Source organism: Entelurus aequoreus, linkage group LG01 (assembly GCF_033978785.1).
Source record: "Entelurus aequoreus isolate RoL-2023_Sb linkage group LG01, RoL_Eaeq_v1.1, whole genome shotgun sequence".
Lineage (NCBI taxonomy): Eukaryota > Metazoa > Chordata > Actinopteri > Syngnathiformes > Syngnathidae > Entelurus > Entelurus aequoreus.
The window spans coordinates 31,272,034-31,290,560 of record NC_084731.1 but is presented as its reverse complement, the minus strand read 5'-3'; the positions used below and the strand labels follow the sequence as shown (position 1 = coordinate 31,290,560).

The window sequence follows — 18,527 nt, the reverse complement described above, 5'->3', positions numbered from 1 at the left end:
GGGGGTGCTGGAGCCTATCTCAGCTGCACTCGGACGGAAGGCGGGGTCCACCCTGTAATTGACATTATTTTTAACATAGTATTAATGTTCCAATTTGTTCTGACTAACAGCTGTGTGAGCAAACCACTAATAGGGAGGCAATGGGAAAGTGTCAATGCCAATTACTCCATGCTGCTTACTGGTAAAAAAAAAGTCATATAGGATTCCAGTCCTGGCCCAAAAATATGTTCACTTTTATTGATTTATGCTCACGTAAAGATGGAGTTTGTTTATGTCTGTTTAGTGAGACAATTGTTATGTACTTTTCCTTTGGCCAGGTTATTGTCATTCTGCCACTGTGGTTTTTGTTGAAACAGTCATTTATTCTGTCCCCATTCCAAAAGATGGCATATATTTTGGGTTTTTTTTATACTATTATTATTATTATTGTTTAACTGCCTTTAACTTACTTTGTTTCCAGTGTCTCCTCCCTCTGTCAAGACTAGGACTTTGGCGTGATTTGTTCTCCCGTGGTGCAAATGATTAGATTTAATAATGACTACAAAAAGGAATAAACAAAAAGCGCGCACAAGGCGGAAGTACAAAAACTTGGCTAATGAAACAAAACTTGCACAAAAGGCAGAAACTATGAACAATGAAACAAAAACACTAACTGTGGCATTAATAAACAAAACTTACTTGCGATTACGTGAACAGGGCAGCATGGACTATGAAATGAGCAGCGTGAACTAAGCATGAAACCGTAAACATGGCATGAAGCAGAGTGATCATAAAGTGTGATGTCGCCAGGCAGACTAACTAAAAACAATGAACTTAAATAATACAGACATGATTGACAACAGGTGTGTGAGACCGAAAGTGAAAACAGGTGCAACTAATCGGTCGTCATGGTGACAAAACAAGAGTGCACAAACAGTCCAAAAACAAAACCGAACATAACTAAAACAAAACATGATCACACAGACATGACACCCTCATTTTGTACATTGTATTGCAACTTTGCAAGTTTAAAAAAATGGTAAAATGTCGAGAATCCAGACAGAGGGCACGTTTTCAGTTTGTGTTTATTGCAAAAAAAATCAAACTGAGCATTTATTATCTGCCTATTTGTTTGGTGGAAAGTTGTCCATTAAGTTGAGATATATATTTATATATATGTAATGTGGATGTAGCAAGCTACTTTTGCCGTGTAGCTTGTAGTGTAGCTTGCTACAATTCTATGTAGCTACAATTAAATGAGAGTAACTAGTAGCTTAGCTTACTACATTTTCCAAGTAGTATTTTCTACACTTTGTAGTTATGTTGGGTTAAAAATACACTCTTGGTGTGGATTACAGAAGATCCTCATCTTACACCTAAGTCATGTTGTTTTGGGTTACAGTAGATACTCATTTTACCCCAATTCCACCTTGTTGCAGACATGTATGCTATATTCAAGTTTATTATTCTTCGGTCAATCGTCAACAAAATAAACAAACAGTTGTACATTCTTAAATTGAAAATGAAAATGTTGCAGACCGAAAGGTTTTAGGCTGAAGTTGAACACTTATTGCGCCTAACCCTATAAACAATGTCAAGTACAAAATAAACTTCCGAAAATTATTGAATGTCCATTGTACAACATATTATAAATACACATTATACATAACATAAACACAGTTCAATTATATACACAGTAAAGGCATGTGAAATATCCTTGAAGACATGTTAAACCTTTGTACCAATTTATATACTATATACAAACAATTGTACTTCCATTATTATTTATAACCCACATTTAGTATTTGAATTAACATTGATCATAGTATTAACTACTGTGTTGATTCTAGAGTGATATATTTTTTCAAGACATTGGTCTTAAAGTGTTTTTTAAATGTGTGAATAGAACTGGAACATTTTAAGGAATAATCCAAGCTGTTCCACAGTTGAACCCCCCTGACAGAAACACATCTACTTTTTAAGCTTGTTCTTATCTTAGCTTTCTGGAAGACAGCTGAACCTCTGAGGTCATAGGGATTCTCTCTGGGTTTAAACCTCTCCTGTAGACACCCAGGCAGCATGTGGTTATGAGCTTTGTACGTCACAATAGCAGTGTTGAGGTCAACAAGATCGTGCAGTTTTAATGTTTTTAATTTAATAAACAGAGCATTGGTATGGTCGTGATAATCTGCATAATTTACAATTCTAATCGCTTTCTTTTGAAGTAAGAATATAGATTTAATGTTTGTTTTGTAATTGTTACCCCAGATTTCGACACAATAATTAAGATAAGGGAGTACAAAAGAATTATATAACATGATAAGAGCCTTTTGATTTACGGAGTTTTTTATTTTATGTAACATAGCAATATTTTTTGCCATCTTTGTCTTAAGTATATTCATGTGCAGTTTCCAATTTAATTTATCATCTATATGGATTCCCAAAAATTTTGTTGAATACACCCTTTCTATCTCCATATCATCAATTCTTATATGACACTGTTTGTTATTTTTCCTATTTCCAAAAATTATATATTTTGTTTTATTTAGGTTGATTGGTAGTTTATTGGCATCAAACCATTGCTTTAGTATGTGGAGTTCACTCTCTACAGTCCCTAAGAGATGGCCAAGGTCTTGCCCAGAACAGTACAGACTTGTATCATCAGCAAAGAGAATACAGTTGAGTTTTTTAAAGATTTTACAGATATCATTAATGTACAATAAAAACAATTTTGGTCCCAATACAGAACCTTGGGGTACTCCATGTGTTATAATCTTTTTATCTGAATCTACATTATTCATATGCACGTACTGTTCTCTGCCACCAAGATAACTTTTCAACCAATCATGAGCAAGACCTCTAAAACCATACCTCTGCATTTTGTTTAAAAGCAATGTATGATCGATGGTGTCAAAGGCCTTGCTCAGGTCAATAAAAACGCCAACAACAAACTCCCTCTTATCAATTGCAGTGGTTACCTCCTCAACTAGTTCCATCACTGCCATGGAAGAGGACCTGTTTGGTCGAAAGCCGTATTGGTGTTCACTTAGCAAGTGATGCTTGTCAATAAAACTGTCTAATCTTGACACAAATAATTTTTCAAGGATTTTTGAAAATTGTGAGAGTATAGAAATAGGCCTATAGTTGGTGAACTGATGCTTATCTCCACTTTTGAAGATGGGAATAACTTTTGCCGTTTTCATTTTCTTTGGGGAAACACCTTTTATAAAAGAAATATTACATACATAAGTGAAGGGAACAGCTATAAAATCAACAATTTCCCCGATCAGAGAAAAGTCCAAGTCACAGCAGTCTGTTGACTTCTTGTTTTCTTGAGAATTTACAATTTCTGTGATTTCACTTTCATGGACGGGGGAAATAAAAAACGATTCTATGTTGCTTTGAATGGTATGTTCATTAAATTTGACACCGTTTTCGGGTTGTACAATTTCATTTGCTAAATTAGGTCCAACATTCACAAAGAAAGTGTTAAAAGCATCCGTTATTTCCTTAGAGTCATTTATAGTTTGATTATTTTCTATGAAATAGCTTGGATGTTCCTTATTTGTCATGTTTTTTTTAATGATACCATTCAAAACTTTCCACGTACCCTGGATGCTATTTTTATGTTGTTCTAATAGGTTACAGTAATATGTTCTTTTGCTGTGCTTTATTATTTGTGTTAACTTATTTTTATACGTTTTATATTTGTGTTCAGTTTCTTTGGTTCTGTGCTTTAAATGTCTTCTGTAAAGATCATTTTTCTTTTTGCAGGACTTCAATAGTCCCTTTGTGATCCATGGTTTGTCCTTAACAGTGCTGTCCTTAATGTAATGTTTTTTCATTGGACAGTGCTTATCATACAATGTTATGAAAATGTTGAGAAAATGTTCGTATGCCTCATCTGGGTCTGTGGAGGTGTAAACCTCCCCCAGTCTTGAGCACATAACTCAGACTTGAATGCTGCCATAGTTTCTGGCGTTTGATGTCTAACAAATCTATATTGAACTGCTTTTTTGGTCCCTCTCTGATCAAAGAAATTGTGGAAAATACTGAATACAGGTAGATGATCACTTATGTCATTGAGTAGTAGTCCTGCTGTTATTTGATTCTCAGGTTGATTGGTGAAAATGTTATCTATCAGTGTGGCAAAGTCTACTGTTATTCTGGTAGGTTTTATGATAAGGGGAAAAAAATTATTACTGTACAATCCTGTTATAAAATCGGTTGTTTTGGTACTGTCCATGGGATTCAGAAGATTAATATTAAAATCACCGCACACAATATGGAGCTTGTTTGACTTATTAAACAAATAGTCCAATTTTTGATTAAATGTGTCTAGACATGATCCAGGTGTTCTATAAACACAACTAACATTTTTTTTTTTTTTTTTTCTACTTCAATTTCTACAGTAATACATTCAAAAATTCCAGCTATAGCAGTTGATTTGCTGTCAATTTTCCAACATTTTAAATCATGATTTACAAAAAGTGCTACTCCTCCTCCCCTTTTTCCAACTCTGTTTGTGGTGAATAATTCATAACCATCCAATCTCATATCACAACACTTGTTCTCATCGAGCCAAGTCTCTGAGACTGCAACAATACTACATTTTTTGAACTGGCTCAGATATTCACTAATATTGTCAACATTTTTATACAAGCTTCGGCTATTAAAATGTATTACAGTAAAAGATTTGTCCATATTCACACATTTAAATTGTTCGTCTGTGTAGTACTCAGAGTTTCTGGTAATGTTATTGTAAAGATTGCAGTCTGGATCTACATCACTGCCAAACTCATTTGAATTACAGTTATAATTGATGTTGTCACACAAATCTAGTTGAATATGATTATAATTATTATACAGTTCTCTACTATGAATATTATCAGTACTTCTACATTCAGATTCCTTATTACCAATGTTAGTAAAGATATTTTTTAATTCACTTCCCATTATATTTTAATTTATTTTTCTTTGTACAAATGACACATTTGTATCCACCTCCAGTGAAACATTTACACTAAACACACACACACACTTAATATGATTATATAGTTCAGATCTTAAACTCACTGTGACTCATAAACACACTTTGTTGATGAGACCGTTATGGAGAGTCTTTATACGCCTATATTATTATGTTTTATTATCACTTACAGTAATACCTCAACTTACAAGCCTAATTGGTTCTGTGATGGAGCTTAAGAAAGGGGAACTGCACTTTTTGGGGAATTTTGCCTACCATTTACAATCCCTATGTGAGACAAGCACACATAGGTTTTTCTTTTTTTATATACATCCCAACTCGTAAATAAACGTTAGCAAAAGTCAGCCAACAATGGAGCCAATGGGAGCCGGTTTATTCCGCCTATTAAGCGCTCTAAAAACATTGAAAAACCTCAATCAATATTTTAAACAAAGTGTTTAGTTTGAAGTTGAACACCACATTACTGTTACCACCAGTGTTCTCAAGATAATAAAAAAAAAAGTAATTAACTATAGTTACTTGTTACTTAACCAAAAAAGTAATTGAATTACTAATATATTTACTTTTTAATACATGTAATAAATGTGGGATCTGAGCCGAGGATGTCGTTGTGGCTTTTTAAGTTAAAGTTAAAGTAGCACTGATAGTTTTGTGCAGCCCTTTGAGACATTTGTGATTAAGTAAACTTTGATTGATTGATTGATTGATTGATTGATTGATTGATTGATTGATTGATTGATCACTCCGTGCATCTTAGTTGTAGTTTTCATTACCAAATTTGGAGGTGTTGAAATCGCCATGTGAATTCACAAATGCTAAATAGTAGCATGTCTATGGCATATCCAATGTAAATTAGTATCAAGCTAGCGCATTTTGAAAAGTGGAGCCTTACTGTACATTGGAGCGTTTTCTATCAGACATACTTGCTTTGTTGACATGGAAAATTACAACATTACCTAGAGCCCGTTTGGCTGAGTCCGATCTGAGTGCTGCTAGAGGGATTGTTTGCCCACCAAGTGTTTGAACGGATGGTTAGCCTGCAACCGGACGTGACGTCATAAGAAACAATGTTATCCAAATATGGCACTGTAGTACCGATGGGATTTAGTCGGTGCCTATAAAAGTAGTGCCTTTCCCACCTAAGCCTTCAGTGATGTCCGACTTCAATGATTACCTCTCAAAATACCATCATTTATGTCACCACATGACCATTGCTGGAGAAATAATATACAGGAACACATTTACTGGGCATTGGATCACATCAACAGTGTACAAAACGGGTTATTTTCTGGCGCATTTAAAAATCAATAAACCTGCATCAGCAATTAAAACATCTTTTGTGGTACTGTCAAAATTAAAATTGCAAAAAAAATATTAAACGTGAAAAAAAAAAAAAAAGTACAATTTTAACTCACAATTTCTAGAACCCATTCGAGCCGTATAAGGCAGTGGTGCCGCTCGTTGTGTGGGGGGCATTTCCCCATTTCATCGCCGGGACAGCTGAGCTACCTTACGGGGTTGGCCGACATCGTCTCACAAGATGTAGTTTCTCTTTAAATATCCTTCTTGAAAATGGCCTTGCAAATATATGTGTCGTCTTGTCTAATCATAAAAGATGCAGACGAGGCGTGTAGGCTGAGTTCTTAAAGTTTACTCCACAGCGTGCTCATCACTAACATCCAGCTGCATGGCATGGCTACATTCAACAACCTAAACAGGGCGAGGCATGCTGGGTAATGGAGTTCTTATGTTACCTCGCTCATAACATCGCTAGAAGGCCTTACTGACAACAACTTGCGATCTGATTGGCTATCGCAACTGTCTGTCAAATGTTTGTGTCTGTTCACTTACAGCGCACAGACGCCAGCATTGTTGATTCTGAAGGCCTCGGGCAGATTTCGTACAGCATGGCAACATAAGCTTGCTGAATTCTGATTGGATAAAAACTATAACCTAAAAACAACAGCACTGGAAGGAGCATAATATGACATCATCATCAATCAATCAATGTTTATTTATATAGCCCTAAATCACAAGTGTCTCAAAGGACATGAAGAGATTATGAATACTTTTAGATATTTAGGGAAAGTAAATTAAAAAATAATTTTGTCTTTAATTATGATCATGATTTCTGGTTATGTTAGGCCAGCAGGGAAGTCCTTGCTGGTCCTGACAGCACACCACTCTGTATCCAGCCCTACCCGTAGGTGTTATTATTATTATTATTATTATTATTATTATTATTATGTTGTTGTTGTGGCGACCACAATTTGATAGTTGTGGTTGATTTGTCTGTTAGTTAGCAACATAACTCAAAATTTTATCGGCAAATTTTTATAAAACTTTCAGTAAATGTCCGAAATTGGATAAGAAACAAGTGATTATATTTTGGCCCTGATCCAGATCATTTCTACGATGTTACCTTACGTTTACATTTCTGTGTGTGTGTCTGTACTACAGCGGCCCCGCTAAATATTTTTGTCATTACGCTATAGATAACTCAAAAAGTTATGGGCAGATTTTCATCCAACTTTTTGGAAATATCTGAAATGGAATAAGAAAACAGCCAATACATTTTGTGGCTGATCTGGATATTGTCTACTATGTTAACTTACGTTTACGTTACGACCAAGACACAAAGGCAGTAATTTCTTTCATTTTGCTATAGATAGCTCAAAAAGTTATGGCTGGATTTTGAATAAACCTTTAGGAAATGGGATATGGATTCAGGATTCAGTACTTTTTTTTACTAATGGGAGGTAAGACCTGGCTGAGATCTGCATTCTCTGAGTGTTTTTGTAGTTCAGTTATGAAACACAAAAAGGTGAAATCTTGTGGAAGAGCTTCTTGAGTTTTGCTGAGGAGCAAAATGTGTGTGTCAGGGGTGGGATAGATCTGTCCAGATGAGAACATATTATAGACACTTGATGCTTTTATCGTTCCGCATTGTATGGAATCACTCCCGCAGGTATTCCCCTCATTAAAAGAGCATCCGTGGAATGTCTTCCCATCAAACTGAGAGGCCTTTTAGTGGCATTCAAAGAAAGAAGCGTCTACCTCCATGAGTGCACGCTGATTTGGTTAAATGTTAAATTATATGAAAAAACATCACTAGGCTTTTTTTCATAAACCTTTTCCAGGGAAAAATCTAAAGGACATTAAAGAATATTTTTCAACCTTTTTATAACTGTGGTGAAACGCACCACCACATTTAGTTTAGCCGGCCTGCCAAATGGGCTTACAGTGAACCTTTTTTTGTTGATCAATTTGTAGCATGGAAATTAAATGGGGTCGGGGTGTTGAGTTGAGACCAGAAAATAACATATGTCTTTGAAGAAGAGGGAAGGGATTTTTCAGGGCGTCTTTCGCTGCACGAGTCTTGCTGGGGTGTTCAGCACAGCCTTGCCTAGGCCGTTGCAGAGGGAGTCGAATTGTTTTTGGTTAGACAAGCAAACACATTCCAATGGTTTGTCAGAGCGAGTGGTCCGTTCTGGCTTTCAAATTTATCATAATTTTGACTTGCAGAGTGGAAAGCTTCTCCGAGATGTTATCCAATTTGCGATTTTATTCTGTGAGCTGTGACTCTGCCAACCCATTCATTGCGAAAGGCAGCATTTGGGCTCCTTGAAGGGCTGCCATTGTCTTCCAGAGATCTCGATAGACCAGGGCAACGCTCAATCCAGTCAGCAGATGACCTGTTATCACCGTTCCAAATAGATAGATACGTATCTTCAATGTCTTCGACAGAAAGAACTGCCAGGCACAGGACTCGCCACTTCTCCCAAGAGTCTCTCATGTATCCAGCAGCAAACAGGACAGGCAGGTTCCCCTGAACCTGTGCTTCTCATCGAGAAGATCTTGTCAATTGAGTTGAGAGACCAGCTTATCAATTCCATGTTTTAGATTTCGGAGAACAGTGCAAAAGAGAGGCTCTTTAGAGACTGATGTGATATGGAGAAGGAGTAGGATTGAATAAGCTCTGCTTATGCCTACTCCCTTTCGGACATTGGATTATGAACCATTACCAGGAGCTCTATGTCATTGAAGTCCATAAACGAAAGTGAACTAAACTAACTATTGACAACTTAATAATATTTATTTATCTTTACAACATTCTTTATAAGTGTCACAAACTTCTCTATCTCTTTGCCTATGTTAGCTCTGTACACATATGTTCCTGACTATGTACTTACTACTTCTACTGGGTAGATACTTTGTACTTACTACCACTATTTGGTGATAGTAGTAAGTACACATGTACAAACACTGCAAACGTGTGCACCCCAAATATAGCTGTCTGGGAGCGATCACATTCCTGTCAGCTATGAAACACTATAGACTGTATATGGTAAATTATCTATTTTATATAGCACTTTTACTATACCTGCACGATACCCAAAGTGCTTTACGTTATACATCACATTCACATACTGATATACTGTACAAGGGATATAACGCTCCATATTACAATTGTAGATCACGGTTTTTGTGACCAATATGATCATGGTTATTATCATTATTATCACGGTGTTCTTGAATATGCGGTGAAAGTGCTTATACACACACTGAAATCTTTTAACCACGTGTTCTTTAAAATAAATAAGCAGCACAAACACACAAATGTTCTTTCCTTGGCAAAAGAAACCTTAAATATAGAGTTTTTTCATATATTATCTTTTTCTGTTTTAATTAGTAACGCTATTAGAGCAGTTACTCTCCAACTGTGGTATGCGTACCACTAGTGGTACACAGGCTCTATCTAGTGCAGAGGTGTCAAATGTACGGCCCGCTGGCCGAATCAGGCCCACGAACGGGTTGTATTCGGCCCGCGGGATGAGTTTGCTCAATATAAAAATGAGCCGAAATTTTTGAATGAAAGAAACTGCTGTTCTAAATGTGTCCACTAGATGTCGCAATAGCAATTCTTTGTATCTTTGTAGATGATGCTACATATGTAAAAAAAAAACAAAAAAACCACAGGATGTTAGTGCACCAGTCGAGGAAAATGAGCAAACTACATAAATAACATCCTGTCATTTGATTTTGATATTATTTTTTTATCTTGATAGATTGAAAATTAACACCAATGAGCTGACTGATAATTTATCCAGAAAGTATAAATAACAACAAATAAAGATATAATACTATTAACCGCAACATGTAAATGTCAAAAAAAACAAAAAAACAACAACATTATGATTTGCAGTGTTGGGTTAATTACTGAAAACCAGTAACTAGTTACAGTTACTAGTTACTTTATTTCAAAAATAACTCAGTTACTAACTCAGTTACTTACACCAAAAAGTAATGCGTTACTGTGAAAAGTAACTATTTCGTTACTTTTTTTTTTCCATCTTTTTTTTTTTAAAGCTCCCATTAATGCCCTTTTAGCCTTCATTTCAGTACTGTTATTGCACTGGAGAATAATACAATGTGTTGATCAACTTGACATGCATTTGCATCACTGAACTCTGCAATGTGGTCTACATACAACACACAAAGACAAAGATATGTTTCAAAGGGCCAATTTATTTCAGGCCAGAACAAATTGACAAAACTATTTTAAATAGCTGCAACATATCATACATAAGTAACAATCAGCATAATAACAACATAGCTGTAAACCTGGCTTCACCTAAGGAAGGCACACGTGACATACACAAAGCCTAACCAGGCAGATTTGAATTGTTGTTTTGGGCAGTAGACGGGATCTTTGATCCAAGACACAACTTACATTTAACTCAAATGTTCTTTTCTTTGTGCTCGACAAAAGAAAAGAAGTGAGAATATGTCATACTTGCCAACCGTCCCGAATTTCAGTGCCTCTCCCCGGGACAACCATTCTCCCGAATTTCTCCCGATTTCCAGCCGGACTTAAGGCACGCCCCCTCCAGATCCATGCGGACCTGAGTGAGGACAGCCTATCGTCCCACGTACCGCTTGGCCAACCAAAAAGTAACTTTTTGGTTGGCCAACGGTTTACGTTGTATTGCGCAACCCCCCCCCCCCCCCCCTCCCCTCCCATCCCCTCCCCACACCCACACCCAGACACACACAGAGCGCGCCTCCAGCTTGTAACACAAGAGATTCAGAAGGACGACACTGCAGCGCTCCAATAAAACACACTCAGATCTTCTGTTTCTAGCCAATACTACATAAAAAATAACGTAAAATAACGCAGTAACGCATCATGTAGTAACGGTAACTGAGTTATTGAATATAAAATATAACGCGTTAGATTACTAGTTCTGCGATGAGGTGGCGACTTGTCCAGGGTGTACCCCGCCTTCCGCCCGATTGTAGCTGAGATAGGCTCCAGCGACCCCCCGCGACCCCAAAAAAGGGACAAGCGGTAGAAAATGGATGGGATGGATGGATTACTAGTTATCGCCAAAACTTTTTTTTTTTTTTTTTTTTTTTAATGTCCTGCCCAGCTTCTCGGGCAAATCATATAGCAGATGTAGATGCCCATATCGGCTGTTCATATTTACTTTACAAAAGAGAAGTGTAGGATACTTCTCTTGTTGCCTTACTTGTATTTTGACTTTATTAAATGTATTTATATTATCATTTGGTGCAGCCGGGCCGGAGCAGGAGGGGATAGAAAGAGAGAAAAAGGAAGACAAGGGGGGAATTGTGGGGACAAGAGGGGGATTAGACAGAGAGACAAAAACAACAACAGCAAACACAACAACAACAACAACAACAACAACAGAGCAACATCAGCAAATACGACATGTACAAATATGATGGTAAAAGTAATAGCAAATAAGCAGTTAGCGAAAATAAATAAAAAAATACAGAACTGAGCATTATTACACTAAAAATGGAGCAATATGAATACCAATAGAAATAGTGCTATTGATAATAAACAATACCAGTACTTTACCTTTATTATCAACAATACAATTGTTCAAATGCAACAATACATATACGTAATGATAACTTGAGATACGAAAGAATGCAGAAAAATGGAGGGGAAGAAAGAGAAGCAACCTTAACCTTGTAGGTTGTTATAGTAACAATAGGTTAAGCTTTGTCAGTGTGCCATGTGTTATACCCAGTTTACCCTAGGGCAACAACGTTAATGTATGTTTGATGAAACGTGATTATGTGCATGAGTGTATGTGTGCATATGTACTTGAATATGTACAGTATGTGTATGTGTGCTTGTACAGTGAATGTATATGTACAGTATGTGTATATGTGTGTACAGCGAATGTATATGTACAGTATGTGTATACAGTATGTGTGTTTGAACAGTGAATGTATATGTACAGTATGTGTAAATGTGTGTTTGTACAGTGAATGTATATGTACAGTATATGTATGTGTGTGTTTGTACAGTGAATGTATGTGTAGTATGTGTATGTGTGTGTTTGTACAGTGAGTGTATATGTACTGTATGTGTATATGTATGTTTTTACAGTGAATGTATATGTACAGTATGTGTATACAGTATGTTTGTATAATGAATGTGCGTGTGGATGTACGAACTTTGAGTGTGTAAATATGTACTGTATTTATTTGTATATGTATGTGGGAGCGTAGGTACCTATGTATGTCTGTATGTATGTGTGTGAGTATATGTGAATTTGCATGCACAATACATTTGACTCCCAGTGTGTGCGGGAGCCAGGGTACGGCCCCAGCCTCCCCGAGAACCCATCCCACAAACAGTAGGTGTGGTGCCCAGGGAACCAGGGGCCACCGCCCCCACGCAGCCAAGCCGGACAGCGACAGGAACCCCAGAGCCTGGCCCACCGTGCCGCCCACAAGGGCCAGCAGCAGGCCACAGACAGACGCACCCGGCAGAGGACAAGGCACGAGAAAAACAGGGGGCAGCCAGACCCCAAGCCAGCGAGAGACCACACCCCACACGGACAGAAAGGCGGGACGCCCCGCCCGAGGGGCCCGGAGACCCCCCGCAACCGGACGGGAAGACCGCCCCCGCCCCACCGGCAACAGGGCCCCCACGAGCCCCCCCCCCACCCCCGGAGAGCGCGGCGAGGCCAGCCCACGGCCACCCCACGGCCACCCCACCCAAGCCGGCCGCCACAGGACCACCCAGCACGGGGCCACAGGAACCACCCACCCCACCCGCAGGGACCCCAACGATGGAGATGGAACAACCGGCAACCGCCCCGCCGAGTCTCCCCCCCCTGAGGTAGGGGAATAAATAAATAAAATAAATAAATACATAATAATAATAATAATAATAATAATAATAATATTAATAAAATATATTTTTTTAAAAAGAAGAAAAAAAAAAAAAAAGGGAAAATAAATAAATAAATAATTAAATCTATTTATAATAAATAAATAAATAAATAAATAAATAAATAAATAAAGAATTAAAAGAAGATCACAGACATGCTGACACACAAGGTCGCTACCCCAACAACTGGCCGACTCGCAGCACCTCGGAATACCCTGCAGCACCAAGCCACCACAGTAGACGCAGGGACCAGACCCAGCAGGCCCCAACCAAGATGGGCACCCGGAAGGGATGGACGGCGGGACCCAGGAGCTCCAGACACGCAGTCCGGATACAGTAGCCTGAGGCGCCGACCCCCACCCGACAGGCAGGCCCAGAACGTACCCCCAGAAATATACATACATATATATATATACATACACATAAACATACACATGTACACATACACACACATACACATGCACATATATATACATACATACATACATACATACATACACATACACATACATATACACAGTTTGTCAGCCCCGACAACCACCACGCGCGCGCGCTGCCACCAGTCACAACATCAGCCACCCCCCTGCACCAGACCCAGCAGCCACGGGCGCCCACACCACAAACAAACGGCAGCAGAAACAGCAGCCACAACACCCCCAGACAGCCAGCACCACCCAATCAAATCAAAGCGATCAAAAAAAAAAACGCGACCGGCAACCACACGCCAACAGGATCACAGATACCAGCCAGCGCCAGCCCGCCAGCAAGCCCAAACGCCAACACGCAAACAAGAGACACCAACACCCCCCCCCCCCCCCCCCCCCCCCCACCAAAAGACCCCACCACCCCAACCCAAACCCGCACAAACACACCACCGCCCAAACAACCGAGACACAGTATCCAGACCAGACACGGGTGCCGCGCCGCCACCACATCAAGTCGCCAACAGAGACCCCACAGCGCAAGGTCGGGCCACACGGGCACGGACCCCACCCAACAGGAAGCGAGACCCCCGCGACGCCACACACAAATAAATAATAAGATTAAACAAAAATAACAATAATTTAAAAAAAATAATAATAATAATAATAATAATAATAATAATAATAAAATGAAATACAAATTAAATTAACAATAACAAATACAAATAATTAAATAAAATAAAGTAAGTAAATAATAAAAAATATTTTTAAAAAAATAAAATAAAAAATAAATAAATAAATATATATATATATATATATATATATACACATACATACACATACACATACATACATACACACATACACACATATATATATATATACATACATATATATACACATACATACACACATATATATACACATTAAAAAAAATAATAATAATAATAAATTAATAAAAGCCTGGCAGGCCACCAGAACGCAGTCCCCGGAATCCGCGCCGGCCGACAAGGCAATGAGGGGTGCGCCGAACCACAACCCCCCCCCCCCCCCCCCCCCCCACATGCATGTGTACAAGTCCCCCAGAGTGTCTACTGTGTAGTTAAAATTAGGAGGTTACCGCCAAAACTAACGGTGTTACAGTAACGCATTACTTTGTAAAGCGTTAGTCCCAACACTGATGATTTGTAAATTTTCAGAATGTGCTTGTTCTATTTCTAAGCAAAGAAAACCAACTGAGGTTGTCTTTATTTTTAAGTTATCGTGCCGTGATTTTACCAGTCCAGCCCACTTGGGAGTAGATTTTTCTCCATGTGGCCCCTGATCTAAAATGAGTTTGACACCCCTGATCTAGTGGTACACCAAAGAATCATTTGATTAAAGTACTTTTTTTTTTCGATATTCAAACACAGTGTTACTGTTCAGACTGTGTGGAATGTTACAGTGGCCAAAAATAATAAATATACCTGGTAAATAAAACCTCTGCTTTGTTTTTAATAAAAACTTAGGCCTACAACGCTACTGTATTCTCATGTCAGTCATAATGGTGGTACTTGGAGAGCCAAGTTTTTTCTGAGGTGGTACTTGAGAACCGCTGTATTTGAGTGTTTAATATTAAAGACAACAGGTGTCGTTTGTAATGGGGAAAGACATTAATGTATTCATGTTAGCATTTAAGCTAGCTAGCTATCCAGGCAATGAGCACCAACACGTTTTGAGTTTTTCAAAGACATTAATGTGTTCATGTTCGCATTTAAGCTAGCTAGCTATCCGGGAAATTAGTTTATTATTTCTTCGGTCAGTGGTCAACAAAATAAACAAACAGTTTACATAAACAAACAGTTGTACATTCATAAATTGACAATTTTACAGACCTAAAGGGTTTAGTCTGAAGCTGAGCACTTATTTCACCTAACCCTATAAACAATCTCAAATACAACATGAGCTTCATAAAAATATGACATTTCCTTTACACAACATATTATAAATACACCTTGTACATAACATATATATATATATACACAGTAAAGACATGTGAAATAAACATTTGTACCAATAATATAATATATACAAACACTTATATTTCCATTATTATTTATATCCCACATTTAGTTTTGTAATTAACACTGATCATAGGATTAACTACAGTGTTGATTCAAGAGTGATGTATTTTTCTAAGACATTGGTTTTAAAGTTGTTGTTTTTTAAATGAGCACCAACACGCTTTGAGTTTTTCAAAGTGAGGTACTCAATCACGGTTTTATGATAATTAACGCCTAGTTATGAATCATTTTAGGTTTCTGTTTGCACTCCAAGTCAGTTTGCGTGGACTCCAATTTCTTCATGTGACCCTGAACAGGATAAGTTGTAAAGAAAATGTCTGAATGTATGTAAAGTAAATATTTAATGTATATATATATATATATGTTTATTACATAGAAAATGGCATTGTGATGCATATATTACATAAAGTTCATGCGTGGGAATAAGGTTGCGAAATATTAGAGGAGCGAGAAGAAGACTTACCTTTGCACGCAGGAGAGGAAGAAGAGGAGAGCTGCTCCTCTGCTGGTGAACCTCTGATGGACCACCGAATGTGAGCATGGAGGGAAGGATGCAGGGAGGAGGGGCCAGTGGCTCCATGCGTCATTGGAGCGTGGACACTCAGCTCATTTGGACCGCGACAAGAGCCAGAAGTGGGAAACCCTCTTGTGTGGCGCTGACTTGTGTTGACTGGTCCTTAGTGGAGCTCCACCTGCATCCCGCCTCACCGTCACCATGACAACAAAGACGTGCAGCAGGGTTGAGCGTTCAAAAGCATCCCGGACTCGCACTGTCCGCAAACAGGTGCCGCTTTGGAGGTGGAGCCACCTCGAGGGGCTCAGGCTGATACAAGTTGGGCAGGTGGAAGCTCCTGGAAGTTTCTGGTACCTTTTGACGAGCAGATTGGAAATCAAAACGATGAACTGCAGCATCCTGAAGATGCATGTGAAAACGTTACTGAGGCGCTTTCATTCCACATTTTCCAGATAATGTTTTTTACCTTCGTTATGAATGGACCATTTTTTTTCAATCCGTATTTAGCACATTTATTAAATGCTCAAACTAAAACATTCAAAAACTCAAGCATTGTTTTCCCATTAAAAAATGCATTTTCCAAACCTCCACAGTTCCTACATTTCTCAACCAATTCAAACTGTTTCAAAGTCCAAATGTTCCTTGGTAATGTCATTCAATTGCTAGCAAGCTAACTTTAGCATGTTAGCATAGTAGCTTTTATAGTTAATTTTGGAATACACAACAGAGTCACATATTTTGGTACTTGACCCATGCTAAAATTAGTGTGTTAACTTTAACATGTTAACAAGCTAATTTTGGCATAGTAGATTTTTTTGTTTATTTCTTAGGCATACACCTCGCAATCATATATTTTAGTACTTGTCATGTCTGGGATCATGTTTTGTTTAAGTTATGTTCTGTTTGGTTTTTGGACTCTTTTTAGTTCCTGTTTACGCTCTCTTGTTTGGTCACCATAGCAACCCATTAGTTTCAACTGTTTCACGTTTGGACTCTCACACCTGTGTTAATCATGTCACTACTATTTAAGCCTGTCATTTTCAGTTGGTCTGTCTGGCGACATTGTCATTATCATGCCCTGCTTATTCCACATGCCATGCCACATAAGTTTTTGTTCTGCTCTTGTCACAGTAAGTGTTTATAGTTTCACGTCCATAGTTTTGCCTTTGTGCTAGTTTTTGTTTTCTTAGCCAAGTTGATCTCCGCCTGTGAGCGCGCCTTTTGTTTGTACCCCTTTTTGTAGTTTGTTAGTGTTAAAATAAATATGTATCTACCTTCATGCCATGTCCGGTCCAGCTTTTCTTGCATCTCGGGAAAACAAACAACCCATAGTCCACGTTATGACAGAACTTGGTGCATGCTCATTTTTATTGGCAAATTTTATTAGGTGTACATCTCAAGGTCACACATTTTGTTCTTTGACCCATTAGCATGCTAAATTTCACATGTTAGCATGCTAATGTTTTTAGGGGGATTGGTAGATCCAGCTTTTTTAAATAATTTCACAGAATTGCACCTATTAGTCATATTTTTCTACTTGCAGCTATCTGGGTAGTGTGCTAACTGTTACCATTACAGTTTGGTGTAATGTTAGCGGTAACCATTTTAGCTCATTTTGTAGGCATTACAACTCAATATATTTTGGTAATTGGTGCCTGCTAACTTTTTTAGCAAATTTTATAGGTATACACCCGGAGTCACATATTTTGTTACTTGACCCAGCTTTTTTTGGGTAATTTAGCCCGTATTGATTGATTGATTGAAACTTTTATTAGTAGATTGCACAGTACAGTACATATTCCGTACAATTGACCACTAAATGGTAACACCCGAATAAGTTTTTCAACTTGTTTAAGTCGGGGTCACTGATATATACTATTTTCATAATACAGTCATCACACAAGATAATCATCAGAGTATATACAATGAATTATTTACATTATTTACAGTCCGGGGTGTGGGATATGGAGGGGGTGGGGGTATACACCTCAGAGACATATATTTTGGTAATTGACGCATGCTTACCTTAGCACACTAGCTTTTTAAGATAAATTTCACAAACATGCACCTATTGGTCATATTTATAAGTTCTTGAAGTTATCTGGTTAGCGTACTAACTGTTAGCATTTCAGTTTTGTGTAATGTTAGCATGGTTAGTTTGTAACTAATTTCAAAAGTAATTTCGAGTGATATATTTTTGTACTTGGCACATGCTAACTTTTTAGATAATTTTACAGGCATGCACCTCAGAGTCAATCATCAATCAATCAATGTTTATTTATATAGCCCTAAATCACAAGTGTCTCAAAGGGCTGCACAAGCCACAACGACATCCTCGGTA

The 18,527-nt window shown here is 38.0% G+C and overlaps 1 protein-coding gene across 1 annotated transcript in view; it reads right to left on the bottom strand.

The window, feature by feature from the left end:
- The window catches only part of raly (RALY heterogeneous nuclear ribonucleoprotein), a 58,552-nt gene extending 42,387 nt beyond the window's left edge, over window positions 1-16,165 (bottom strand). Inside the window, exon 1 of the mRNA XM_062063918.1 lies at window positions 16,136-16,165. The gene's annotated coding sequence lies outside the window, so the exon portion shown is untranslated. The remainder of the gene's footprint in view (window positions 1-16,135) is intronic.
- Between the last annotated feature and the right edge of the window lie 2,362 nt (window positions 16,166-18,527).